Source organism: Grus americana, chromosome 11 (assembly GCF_028858705.1).
Source record: "Grus americana isolate bGruAme1 chromosome 11, bGruAme1.mat, whole genome shotgun sequence".
In the NCBI taxonomy this organism is placed as follows: domain Eukaryota; kingdom Metazoa; phylum Chordata; class Aves; order Gruiformes; family Gruidae; genus Grus; species Grus americana.
In genome coordinates this window covers 12,646,256-12,659,319 of record NC_072862.1, presented here as the reverse complement: position 1 = coordinate 12,659,319, position 13,064 = coordinate 12,646,256, and the positions used below count along the sequence as shown (strand labels likewise).

Here is a 13,064-nt window from a genome sequence, read left to right as displayed (position 1 = left end):
GAAAAGTAATAAATGAGACTAAAAGTCAAAGCCCTCAGACTATATATAAGGACAGTTTACTGATCCCATCTATATTCCCGGAGGAAAGCAGGAGGGCTACGTAAATGGCAGAAGGAAAGGATGCGTAAGCTGAATAAATAGCCTTTGCTGGAAGTGGAGCCAGCCCAGAGAAGCCAGGAGGAAGGAGCACAGACCCGGGCAGGGCTGGCGTAGAGGCAGAAGCTTTCCGCGCTCCTTGCAGCACGGGATTAGGCAAGAGAATACCCTGACTGAAAGCTGGAGATACCCCGTCATTTCAGTGGGCAATTGCAGAGGAGCCTCTGGCTCACTATTGCCGGCCGCTGTGCCCGCTCAGCCACAGTCCTGCACGCTCCGCAGCCCAGGCTGGGGACTCACCCTTGCAAAAGAAGGACCAGGGCACCTGCCTCGGCTCCTCAAAACACTCAGCTGGGGCATCAAAGCGGACTCAATACAAATCCGAGCGTTCCATCAGCCAGGTTTTCCACCTGGGAGGAGAAGCTATGACTGCATTGACCTTAATGTGAAATTAAAGCCATTTAAGCAGGTAACAGCCAGACAGCTGGGTGCACCCATGCGATGGAAGCGTTTGTCTCTATTTGCAGACAAGCTGTGTATGTGTTTCCATTTCACTCAACTTTTGCTGCTTGTTTATTTAGTTAATAAGAGACAGCAATCTGCCTTGTACAGCCGTGCAAACAGCAGAGCAGAGAGCGCCCAAAGAAGGGCTTTTGTTAAACACTTGCTGGCCTTATGGTGTTAGTCATGTTTCACCTGCTGCGGGAGAGAGCTGGAGGGAAGACACATCTAACAAAGCTTTTCCTCTAGCGGGGCACGTCCTGTCTCTCTCCATCAGTCTGGGTACAGGACTAACGTGTTCCCATCTCTGGGTTGGGGTAATGTCAATATCAAGATATTAGGCAGCGTGTCACCATCTCCCTGCATCTCACATCCAACTCGTGGCAGCCGGACCGGGGTTGCCAAAATGTTTGTGTGGCTGTCCCTCAGGAGACAGACAGGAGGAGGCAACTAGACCTTTCTGTCCACGTTAGTGCTTTAGAGAAAGAAAGGAGAAAGAAGGCAGTGTGGACAGCTGCTGCAAAACTTCTCCCTCATCCATCTCTACAAGAGGACTAATGTTGCATTTTGGGAAAATGCTTTGCCCCTGTCTTGTCTTCTGCTTCTGTACCCAGTAGTCCTTTCTGAATTTTTAAGTGTTAGTCTTACCGCCTTCTGCTTTTATCAGTCAGCCTTAGGTATCCCAGATGCTACTTGGGAGTGAAACACAGCTGCTGCCTTTGTGATTTACCAGTCTTCTCCTTTTGTGGAAATGATGTTCATCGCTAGCAACACTGGCCGTCCTGCCATGGCCTTGTGCTGCAGGCATTCACTAAACAAAAGACGGGCTGAGATGTATGAACTCATTTTAGGGGGCCATCAGGCAGGCAAGAGGTGCTGACCTCTGATTCTGGACCTGTATTGCAGACATATGCTAAAGGTCTCTGACTGTGCTTCCTCCTTACGGTGCAAACTGTCATCTCATCACAACACTGCCAGTGCCCATGTTTTACAGCGTGCACTTTGGATGTCTGAATTGCTGGCCCAGGTGTATAATTTCTAGCAGTCTCCCCAGAAATCCCAGGTCTTCACATAAGGTTCCTCACCACATCCGTGTTTTCTTTCCCAGCCCCTTCACTGCTCGTATCTGAATCATTTCTTCCCACAGTGCTCTGAGTACCTTCCCGTGGTGCGAGGGGCTTGGGTGGTAAATGAAAGAGCAAAGAGACGGAATCTCCTTGGGAGCTTTCCGAAATTAAACAGGGCAGGCAACAGCGAACGTCTCTCAGCGGGCCCTGCCCCAGAGATGCTGGAGGCAGCAGAAGCCTCCTGGAAAATACTCTCTGTAGTTTTTAGACCGGGTCCTGGTTGTCTAGAGGATGCATTAGGGACCCCAGCCCCATCGTGCCAGGTGCTGCACAAACACAGAACAAGAAAGAACCTGCACACACATACAGCATCACTTCTTGCGAGTATATACACGCTAAATCAAATGCTTTTGGATCTTAAGTTTAGCTGTCTATTATGAATTTGCAGGTCCTCTTAGAGCACAAAGGAACAAATGTTACCTAGTTTATCCTGCACTTAGCGGCTAATTAGGAGGTTTTTAGGACATACAATTTGAGGTGTTAACAATTAACTCAATTGTGGACCAAGACCAAAGCTGTTATTTGCTTTGTCATAGCAATTGAAAGCCAAATAAACAAATACTAGTGTCTTTTCACTCTTTCCCCTGCGCTTTAGCACAGCTGTGCAGCAAAATAATAATAATTTCATTGTCTACTTTCCAAAACTCTACATTTAAAGCAGATCGTAAAAAATCTCCACATGCTTTACTTTCCCTAATTATTACAAAATCAGGCTCTAAATCCCAGAAGAAAGACTATGTCTTACTTTTTAAAAAAAAAAACAAAAACACACACAAAAAAACCCAACCAAAAGACAGCAGATGAATGAATGAAATGTGCTAGAGTTTGTCCGTCTGTTGTTTATGATCAGGAGTTTTGAAGGAAGCCATGGGAGATAAGTGCTTGATGTCCACAGGACTTCAGAGGGGCTTAGTATTCATTTCACTGTGTCTCTTCTGAAAACCGAGTGTAAAAAAAAAAAAAATCTTAGCTGCAGAGAAATAGCAGAAATTTGAAGAATTTTTTTTTTTTAATCTTTCTTTTCAACTTTGGAAGTTTCTTTCCCAGTTTCCCAGGAAGCCTATGGCTTGGGACAGCTTGCCTGTGTTGTAAACTCTTCTGGCAGCCAGCTCCACCTTGAGATGGCCTGGCCCCTCAAAGGCCTCTGCTCAGCAAGAGGAACAAAGGACTGGAAGGACAGGAGCCAAGCTGATGGGCATGAAGTGGAGAAGGAAAAGCAAAGTGAAGAATCTTGAATGCCAGACAGAGGACCGACACTGGAGCTGAAGCTGTGGAACAACTAGCAGACACTTCAAGGTTTGCCCTCCTCCTCACCATTCTTCTCTGTGAGACTCTTTTCTTTCACCTTGGTGGTATGAACATGAGATAAAAGGCGACAAATGAAAAAACAAATGCACGCGGTCCAGGTGCCTTCCTGTCAGGCAGAGGTAAGCACACAGAAGCAGGTGAGCTCTCAGCCTTCAGCAGTTCCCTTCAAAGGTCACATCTAATTAGGAGAATCCTGGATTTTGACATCATTGATGTTTTTAGCAAGTTGGTCTCTTCCAAGGCAGCAAAGAAGTCCAGCTGGGAACCCATATGGGGAAAAATATATATATATATTCTATAAACTTGTTATCCCTAGAAAACTTCTTGTATACACTACGTGTGAGCTCATTCTATACACCTACTCTTTACCACAACCTGATTTTAGACATTGCATGACAGATAGTCCCACTGATACCTGTCGGTATTTCTATACATCTACTTGGAGCGCACTGTAAGGCAGTTAGTGCTGTCTTTTAGAGAGAAAAAGGTTTTCCTGGTCTTTCCATAAGTTTTTGGTCACCTGTAGTGACCTCAGTCATCACTGATTTCTGCATGGCTTCCATGGGTGGAGAATCAAACTCACCCAATTTTCATTGTTGGAAAACACAAGCCAAGTACTTGGAGAATTCCTTTAATGCCCTGGCAGTGGCAACACCTCAACATAGTCCAAGATTCAGTGTTTTGTTTGACTGACTTGCAACTTTAAGACAATTCAATTTAACACAGCAGATGTGGCCAGTTACTGCAGCACAGATGATGGGGGTAATTTATAAAGGTATTGGAAGCCTGCTTTGGGTAGGTACCTGTAGCTTCAGAAACACAGGCTGGGGAAAGCGGATAGGTCTTTTTCCTCTCTCACTTCTGTTTTAAGCCGACTAATGGTGGTCATGGTGGTGCATCCTGGCACCAGGAAAGGTTTGATCCTTAGCTGAGGTGTAGTAACAGTGACAGGCACATTCACTTTAGCTAATCTAGGGGTGTTAAGAGGATGGCAAAACTGCATTTTAAGCCTACCCGAAGGTTGCTCACAGGGAGAGGCATGCATGTGCTGATAGCACTGCATGAATGTGCATCTAGGTCTCAGACCATGCTAATTCCAGGCATGTGCTGATGTACTCCAAGCTGAGATCACTGACATCCGAAGGCAGGTGCCCCCAGCCCACGAGAGATGCTGTTACCCTGTCAGCTGGGTGCTCTCCTTGATAAAACTGTATCCCCTCACTTCCTACATTCATTTGCTTGTCAAGAGCAAAGACTCATTTTAACACTGTGGATTCTAAATTTTCTCTGATGTAATTATTGTTTGACACTGCAGCCCTTCCAAGCACCTTACATAAGGAAAAAGAGAGAATTAAATATGAGAAGCCTAAAAATAAAACTATTAAAAGGAGACAGAAGCTGTTTTGTGAGCAGCAGGAATGATGTGGTGCCTCTGGGAGAGGACATGCTGAGCCAAAGGAGATGTTCTGCTTTAAGGCAGTGCCTTTTATTGTATTTCAGTGAAGTTCTGTGCTTTTCTGAAGTTCTTAGGTGCAGCGCTTTTAGAAATGAGCCTGTTCTTTCTCTTCACTCCTGCAAAACCCGCGACTTTCATATGATTTCCCAAGCCAATCTTCTTTTACAGACTACAGCCAAAATTTCCCTTCCCTAATTAACCCGGAATGTTTTTTGAAGAAGTTTTAGCCGCAGAGAACATCAAATTTAGCTCTTAGCCTGGAGCCAAGCTCTGGGCTAAAGAACACATGTCATTTTAGGAATTCATGCAGATGCACCTTGACATCTGGGATGTGATATGTCACCTGCACACTTCCCCATTGAGATAACGAGCAGTAGTGGGCACTGCTGATGCTGCAGGTGGAGTGCAAAAGATTTTTCCCATTCATTCCAACGCTTTTGTCCAAGCTATGTAAATAATTTCAGGAGACTTCTTTGACACATGTGAGCCTCTTCTGTTGGTATTTGTCCATGTGATAACTCAATTGCCTCATTTCCCCTCTGGGTTGTTTCTGAGATCAGCGTGCTGCAGTGTTTCCTAAGTTATGAACCCGTAAGGGATGGAGTTCTCTGTTAAGCATTTGTTTACCACAGCTATCTCCTCTGTCATGCGAAAAGGCAGCCAAAAAAGTATGCAACACATACGTTTTTCTAGTGTTATTTTGGAATGCCCTTAATAGAGCCTAGTTTACACATGTCTGGTGATTGATATATGCTGAAATTCAGGTATGGAGAGTAGAGATCATGGAGCTCAAGTCAGGATCAGCCAGGTTTCTCTCTCTGCACTGACTGCATTAGGCAAGAATAGATGAATAAGCACTGAATGTCTCATTTACATCAGGTCCCTTTATGACTCCATGATTTGTGCTCTCAGCATCTGAGGCATCAGTATCACAGAGCTGTGATCCTCGATCTGTTCTTGAGCTTTCTCTTCTGCAAAGCTGTGACTCATTTTCTCTGTCTTGTAAGTGATGATGTTTGGAAGAGGCGTGAAACAGCGACAGGGAGAGATGGCATCTTTCACAAAATCTAGTCCAGAATGAACAAAGGTAAAGTCTTGATGAGCTACACATGCATCCTGTCCAGAACATCTATAGGAATAATTGAATGAGGGTAGATGATGACTTTGAAATGCTGAACCATCACCATTCACTCCAGACATCCCATTTCAAGCCCATTCAGAACCAAAGTTAAAACAGCGATGTGAAGCCTAGGTACTTTGAACCCTCAGGATTAATTTTTTGAGAAACTGTCTTTTGTCCAAGAAGTATTTGTGGAAAATAACTGGGAGAATAATTTAGACTAGCAATAGCTTGTGGAAAATTGTAAACAGCTGGAAGATCATTCCTGAGCAGGAGAAAGTAGACAAATGCATTATTTGCTATGACTTACTACTTCAGCTCTGGTAGCTGCATTGCATTTGGCTTGATGGGCTTTTGTTGGTTTTTTTGAAAGAACTTACTCAACAAAGAAAACATATTTTCCCTCTGGGATAAATAATCTCCCGTAATTGCACAACTCCACTGGTTTTTAATCCAGTCTGTGTGCCCACAGTAAGTGGTCTGTGGTTTTCTGGCCAAGTACCAGCATTTGCAAGCTTCATGGAAAACCTTTCCTCTTGAGCTACAGAGCACCATAAGGTTTGTAGTTCCACAGGGGCTGACTTGAGCCAACAAGCAGCAGGGCATCATGTCAAATTCTGCAGAGTATAAGCTTTCACCCATAGGAATACAATGTGTATTTTCTAGCCTTTCTGTAAAGAAAACCCTCTGAACAGAAAGTGAAGCTGGCTTGATTTCTTGAACTGCCTCTCAAGAGGGAGGAGAGATAGGAAGGAAGAGTGATCTTCTGTGCTTTCTTGCCTGTTTATTCTTAAACCTACTGAGGACCAGTAAAATAGTAATGCTACCCTGTTTGACTCTTCTTTTTGTCAGTGAACTCCAGCTACTCTCAAAATATGGTAGTTTACAGTTACATATGGGACATCACTAGTGTATTTAAAACCTGACGAAGTCCAAAGAGCTTCCTCATTAATTGCTACATGAACATAACACAGGAGCCCTGTTGCTATAAGCAGCATGAAGTTCCCCCTCCCCTCCCCAAGCCTGTTGCACAAGATGGAGCCAAGCTGTCATCTCTCACTTAACAGAAGATGACCCTGGTAGGGTTGATCTGTGCCAAACATTCAGGTCACAGTGCTCCTGATGGTCATAACCCACACACCAAACTGCTGTCATAGTAGGGAAACAGCGTAAGAGGAGCACAAAGGAGAACTCTGCCTACTCTTTCTCTTTTCCAACTAGTTTCTAAAGTGATGATGCAGAGATTATTTTTGCCTCTGCATCAGTAAAGTGGAGAAGTTTTGGCCTGAGAACTCTTACAGTGTCATTTTTACTCTGCCTTGCTCATAACTTTAAGGTTTTGGATTTTTTCTTTTTCTTAATTACCAATCAGCCACTCTCCAGCTGCAGTATTAACATGTGGAATGGTGGTTGCCTCCAGTGGCTATTTAAATTAAACATAGACCTACTGAATAGAGACCGAGTGCTACGAGATCTCTTTTGGAGGGAGAAAAGATGAGAAGAGAAACTGCTTTCCACTTAACATTGCCAATGTATTTCTGAAGCAAAGGATGACACCTTTCTGACTTCAGGACATTATTAATGTCTTTCTCTTACAGAACATGTGTTCTGAAAGCCTGTAACCATGTCACCTTCAAGCTGTCATTTCATGGGGATACTGCAAGTGAGGTACAGCCAGCCTGGCTTGGGATTGCTGAGACATCCAAGACACTACAGGTAATTCAGATGAAGTTATAACCCCCCCGGAGGCAAGGCTGAGTCCAGACCCAGCGAAGTGCCAGCCAGCGCTCTGTGCAGGTTTGCAGGTGAAGTCGAACAACCTTGTGGATGATGCACAGACATGGAAGACCCTGGGAAGCATCTTTTAAATACAGCCAGGTGATGCCAGTGACACCCTTGGATATGTGTCATAGTAAGTTTGAATCAGGCAAGGGAAGCTGAGCTGCCCCCACTCCAGTGCCACTGTAGACAGCACATGGAGATTGCCCTGAAGGTTCGGCAACAGTGGTGCAGTAACAAGTCGGTATCTCATTGCCCTGTGCCTCGTCCAAGCCTCCCTGCAGCAGCACAAATGCCAACCAGGGTGTCAGCAGTGAGAGGGGTCTGGAAAGGCTGAAGAGGCTGAGGGGTTTTGGGAGGAAGGGCAAACAGTGCACAACAGCAGGCTTGTGCTCAGGCTGGCTGCTGGTCCCTCAGCACGGTTTGTTTGCACGGCCTCCTCCTAGCTCGGCAGGATGGATAGGCTCAGCTCCTAAAATGGGTGCAACTGGGCTGGTAGCCAGGCAGGCACTGGAGGCTGATTCAACACAGAGATTTATGGTGAGGTCAGGGAGGCTTGGAGGGGGTTGTGGCTGGGAGAGAGTGGTCCCTGGAGAGAGCAGCAGATGCGTTTTGCAGCCCTTGCTGTTCTGGGCCAGCATCTCCTTTCCTCGCCTGTGCTGGGAGGATGCCGCAGAGCAGGACGTGTCAGTGAAACTTGGTCTCTCACGCATCCATACCACTCCCTCCCCGCATCCCTTAAACCTGCACTGGAGTGCAATTCCACCACTTTATTCATCCCTCAGGCTGCCAGTTCAAGTAGCATTTCCCAGCCTGGACCCAAAGGGTTAAGGTGGGATATTAACTTCAAAGCTGGGCTCGTTGTGCTCTATGGGGATCTGAGCAGTGTGGGTCATGGACGTCCTTGCAGGCAGGTCCCTTCTCTCCATGCTTTGAAGAGCTGATGTGGCGTAAAAGCTTCTTTTCGGCGAGGGCATGATTAATCTTTGCTTCTTAGAGGATGACAAATATATTATATTCGGCGACATGCACACGCATTCTCTTTGCCTGACGGGTGACCCCTGTCTTAATGCCAAGCATGCGAGGTCCAGCTCTGTAAACAAAGAGGAGAGCTTTGCAAGCTAATTAATGCTTAGAACTCACTCATTAGGAGCAGATTCCTCCGGAGCTGGCGAGCGCAACACCCCTGGTGAGCATGACTTCATTTGATATTAATGCAGGTGCTGCAGCTGGAGGCGTCCAGGGATGCTGAGCTGCAATTCTGCACACACGGACCAGCATAGTAGATAGCTGTGACTGTAATATGAAGGGCAAAGGGAAGCAGGGAAAGTTGCTGTCCCCTCTTGGCACCTCAGGTGGTGAATTTTCCTCCTGGCAGGATTTTTGCATGTGAATAGGTTGACCCAATCCTCTGCTGAGCTGAGGACCTGCAGCATCCTCCAGTGGGATGCCTGGGGTCCTTCTGCCTTGCTTCCTAGCACTCCCGAATTATCTCTGGAGGCCAGGGTGACCCCTCCTGACTGAGGAACTCTGTGTCACCCTCTTTTGAGACCTGGAAACATTCCCTTTTCTGGCCAGTGCCTCTCACCTCTGCAGCAACCAACCACAAGCAGCTCAGCTACCCCAGGGCAGAGTTGTGAGCAATCCCTGGGGAAGCAAGGAGGAAACTGCTCTCATCTTCAAGCAGGACAGGGCCAGGACTGCCTGGCCAAGCATGTCTCCAGCAGATGGGATCCTCTGGTGAAAGGGCCTGGCCAAGTTTCTCTGTGTAGATAACATTCCTGTGTGAAGGTGCTGGCCTGGGAAGAGTGAGGGTGGCTGAAATCAGAGACAGAAATTATCAGGCTCCTGTGGCATAAGGGGTAAAGACCTCCTGCAGATAGGTACTTGGGGGCTGTGGGTTTGAATCCCACGTGATTCAACAGAGGTTTTTGTGTTTGGTTGTTTTTTTTTTCTTCTCCCCAGATGGCAGAAAAAAAAGCTGTACCTCACCCCTAAGGAAAAAGAAAAACTCTCCTGCCCCACTGTTTTTCCCAGCTAAATGCCCTAGTGAAGGCCCAAATGTGGACCAGAGGGGCTGAGGAGTGGGACCTGAGGTGCAAGGACAGTGCTTTAACCATGTGGTGTGTCTGGCTGAGTGCTGTGGGGCTGTCAGAGCAGCTCCCTTCCCCTGGGGCACCCAGCAGGGTCAGGATAAGACCCTCTGGAGATGCTCCTCCTGCACCAGGGTCCCTGGCAACATTATCATCAGTGACTATGGTCCTTGCACAAGGATCTAGTCGGGTACATAGGGGCTGTGCCATCCTCCATGGCCCATGAGACCCAGTGCCTCCCAATGAGATGTTCCATCAGTTTGCTGGGGACATGAAAGAAAACAGTGAGGAAGGGAAGGTGTTGCTGGGCTTGGGAAGTGTCTCGAGTTGGGACCTCGGAGCTTGGTGAGGTGTGTGCCCTCCAGAGGAAAGCTTACAGACCACCAGGATGGCCGAGTGGTGAAGGCGTTGGACTTAAGATCCAATGGGCACATGCCCGCGTGGGTTCGAACCCCACTTCTGGTAGGAGCCTCCTTTTTCTCTTGGTCCAAAGATCCCACCCCAGCTTTTAGAGCATCAGTTCGGAGCAGGGATGGGAGCTCTGGGCTCTGTGCCCAGGGAGCTGAGGCCATTCAGTGCCCCAGTGTGAGGACCCTGGTGGGACCAAGCCAACCTACGATCCAGGCTGAATACGTAGAGAGATGTGAGCCGATCCTTCTGGCGCACAGGTTACGTGTCTCATCCTTCATGCAGTGAGTGCTGAGATTGTCGTAGGCTTGAATCCCACATACTCCCAAAATAGCAACTTGTTTTTCCCATGGCAGAAATAGAAAAACCTGACTACCCTGAAGGGGGAAAAAAAAAAGGTGTTGAGCTCTAAACAGCTCAGGCAAGTCACAAGTTGAAACCAGTGCAAACAAGTGGGTTCAAGGAGATGGGTTTGGGGTTTGTGGAGACTGCTCCACACCGGCTTCTCTTACCAGCTCTGCTCTATGACTCCAGACCCATCGTTTGGCTCACCCAAAGCAACATTTGGCACTCTAGAGGGATTTGGCAGTGCCACAACCCCCTGGAGCAAGCCAGCATGGCAGGAAGGGGTTCCTGATGCTGCCGGTTAAATTTGGGAAATGCATGAGGAACTGAGAACTGCTCCCCTGTTGCACAACGTCGCTATGCCATAGTCTGTCTTGGGTTGGTACCTACAAATGCTCACGAGAGTTTTTGCTCCCTTCCTGTGTGCATGCATGGGCACCAGCTATTTCCCTCAGTAAAGGGCTGGCCTGCTGGACCCACGGAGACGCTGTCAGGTTTTCATTTGGCTGATTTGCTCCAGCCTGAGGCCAATCGGAAATGTCCTACTGCTGGGACATGATTTGAAGTGATGGTGTTAATTTGGTTAATTAGGATTCCCGGGTAGCGTGCGCTTCTTGCAAATCAGCTTACCATTGTAGTATCACTGCAAAGAGTTATTTGCTGGTGCATGGGGTTATGTATGAATTTATGATTATGATGTAGGGCCATTAATTTCATGTTTGTGGCAGATGATACGGCTCAATTAAAAGTTGCACATTAAGATCTTTGGCTCTCTCTGATATATGGGAATCAGAGAGTGGCCTACAGGAAGGATTACAGGGCCCGTATGAGTGGCCATACAACAAATGGGGCAGGACCCAGAGGAGAGGACATGGGAGGAATTACTCTGCTCCTCTCCCATTTGATTAGTGCTGGGAGTGAACTTTTGTGCATATCCGCTAGAGCTGGCTTGTTGCAACTAACCTCAGCCATTAAGTGATGCAAAGAATGACAAATACATCTTTGAGAGTATCCCAGGGGGTCGAAGCAGCACTGCAGGTCAAGTCTTTTGCCTCTGATGGCTTGGAGTCAGACTCCTGTCTAGTTCATGTGTCAAAGGCATTTGGTGGCCTCCGCTGAGTTCAAAGCTGAAATCTCTTCATTTGAGCTTCTCTGTTGATCCATATTCTCAGAAAACTTGTATTTTTTCCACCCCAGGGGTATGGGTTTTGGTCTGTTCCTGATCCCTTGAGGATGTTTATCCACTTTGCAAAACTATTGGGCAGACAGAGCGTCATCTGAGGGCACCAGGAGCTGAATTAACAGCCTTTGTATCGCACAGCCTGCCGGAGTCATACGTGCGGCTGGGGCCAAATGTTAATTTGACTCAGGTCTGAGATCAGATGGCAGAGCCATGTTAAGACCGTGGGGCTGGAGAGCTGGAGATATGGGGACTGAAATAGCAATGAGTCCAGTGGCCAAGGCAGGTGAGGGCTGTGGAGGACTGATAAATAAACTGCCTTCTACCAGGCCACAGCTTTCCTCCTTCTCACCCCATATCCTCCAAGGGCTTGACAGAGCTAAAAAGAGAAGCTTGTCCAAAAGCCATTTCCATGTATCATATTTATTAAGATTGTTATAGCAGGTTAAATATCAATAGTTTATTACAAATATATTTATTATAGATTAACTATGCAGTATGCACATCTGTTATGTTGTGGTTAAAAGTAAACCTCAGTGAAAGGTTTTTAATAATGAATTTGTGTTGAAGTAGTGTACAATAAGTATCTTTAGCAATCTTACTCTCAATTTCACAAGACAGTTTTATGTTCAATAAATACCTAGAGATTATTAAAAACATATTTATCAAAGATTAACAGTGATGAAATAGATACAAATCTAAGCTGTTAAGTTCAATACACATAGTTATAATAATCAATTCCTATATTAAAACACAATAACTGCCTTGTTTAATCTAAATGAAATTTTTTTGGGGGATCTTTGTAAGTGCCATCTTTTGCTGTGTGCTCCTGCTTGTAGATCTCAGATTAGATCCTGGGACGTTTGTACTTACAATTAATCAAGTACTTAGGTAAAAGCAAAGCAGTCCCAGAATACTGCAGGCTGTTGCAGGAGCAGGGAATCGGAGCTTCAAAGGATGTAGGTCAAACCCAGTCCACAGGCACCAGAGCAGCTAGTCCAGCTTGCCCCAGCTCTGTATCCCTGAGAAATCCCTATATCCAATCTAACCTACAGCTCATACCACCACCTCCAGCCACACCTTTTCCAGGACTGGGAGTTTGGAGTAGCAGCTCTCAAATTCTTTACAATCACAGATGCACCCACACCGTTTTGGATACAGAAAGCTACCGCCTGTCTTGTATCCTGTTATTATCTAGCACTTGGAGGCAGAGTGCTAAAATGAGCTAACTGTTTAGGAGATAAACAAAATGTTATTGTTTTACTCTTGTAATGCTACTGTTATAATTGCTGGCTGGTGGGTAATGAGAGCTGGTGCCTCTGCCTGTGCCTCTGCCTGCAGGTGCTGGGAGCTGTGCCCCTGACACCCACTTTTTGTGAACAGCATCATGGGCTGTCTGGGTGCCTCATGGCCTTTGGGCAGCAGGCTGGGAACCCCACAAGGCATGCCCCAGCTGGGCTGGATCCAGTGCCTCGTCCCAGCATTTGGTGATTTTTTTTCTCATGTTTGGGCTCACACTTTTACATACGTGAAACTCAGTGCCAAATCTCGGTGAGGACACAAATCAGAGGCACCCAAATTTGAAGGAGACTGCACACAGTGTGTCTAAAATAAGGGCTGTGCCATGACACAAGGGGGTCGTGTGGGTTGT

The 13,064-nt window shown here is 46.6% G+C and overlaps 1 long non-coding RNA gene and 1 other non-coding gene across 2 annotated transcripts in view; both read left to right on the top strand.

The window, feature by feature from the left end:
* The window catches only part of LOC129211579 (uncharacterized), a 29,721-nt gene that overhangs the window by 14,340 nt on the left and 2,317 nt on the right, over positions 1–13,064 (top strand). The window lies entirely within an intron of this gene.
* Positions 9,863–9,945, top strand: TRNAL-UAA (transfer RNA leucine (anticodon UAA)). The gene has a single exon. It is a non-coding gene; the product is annotated as a tRNA-Leu (tRNA).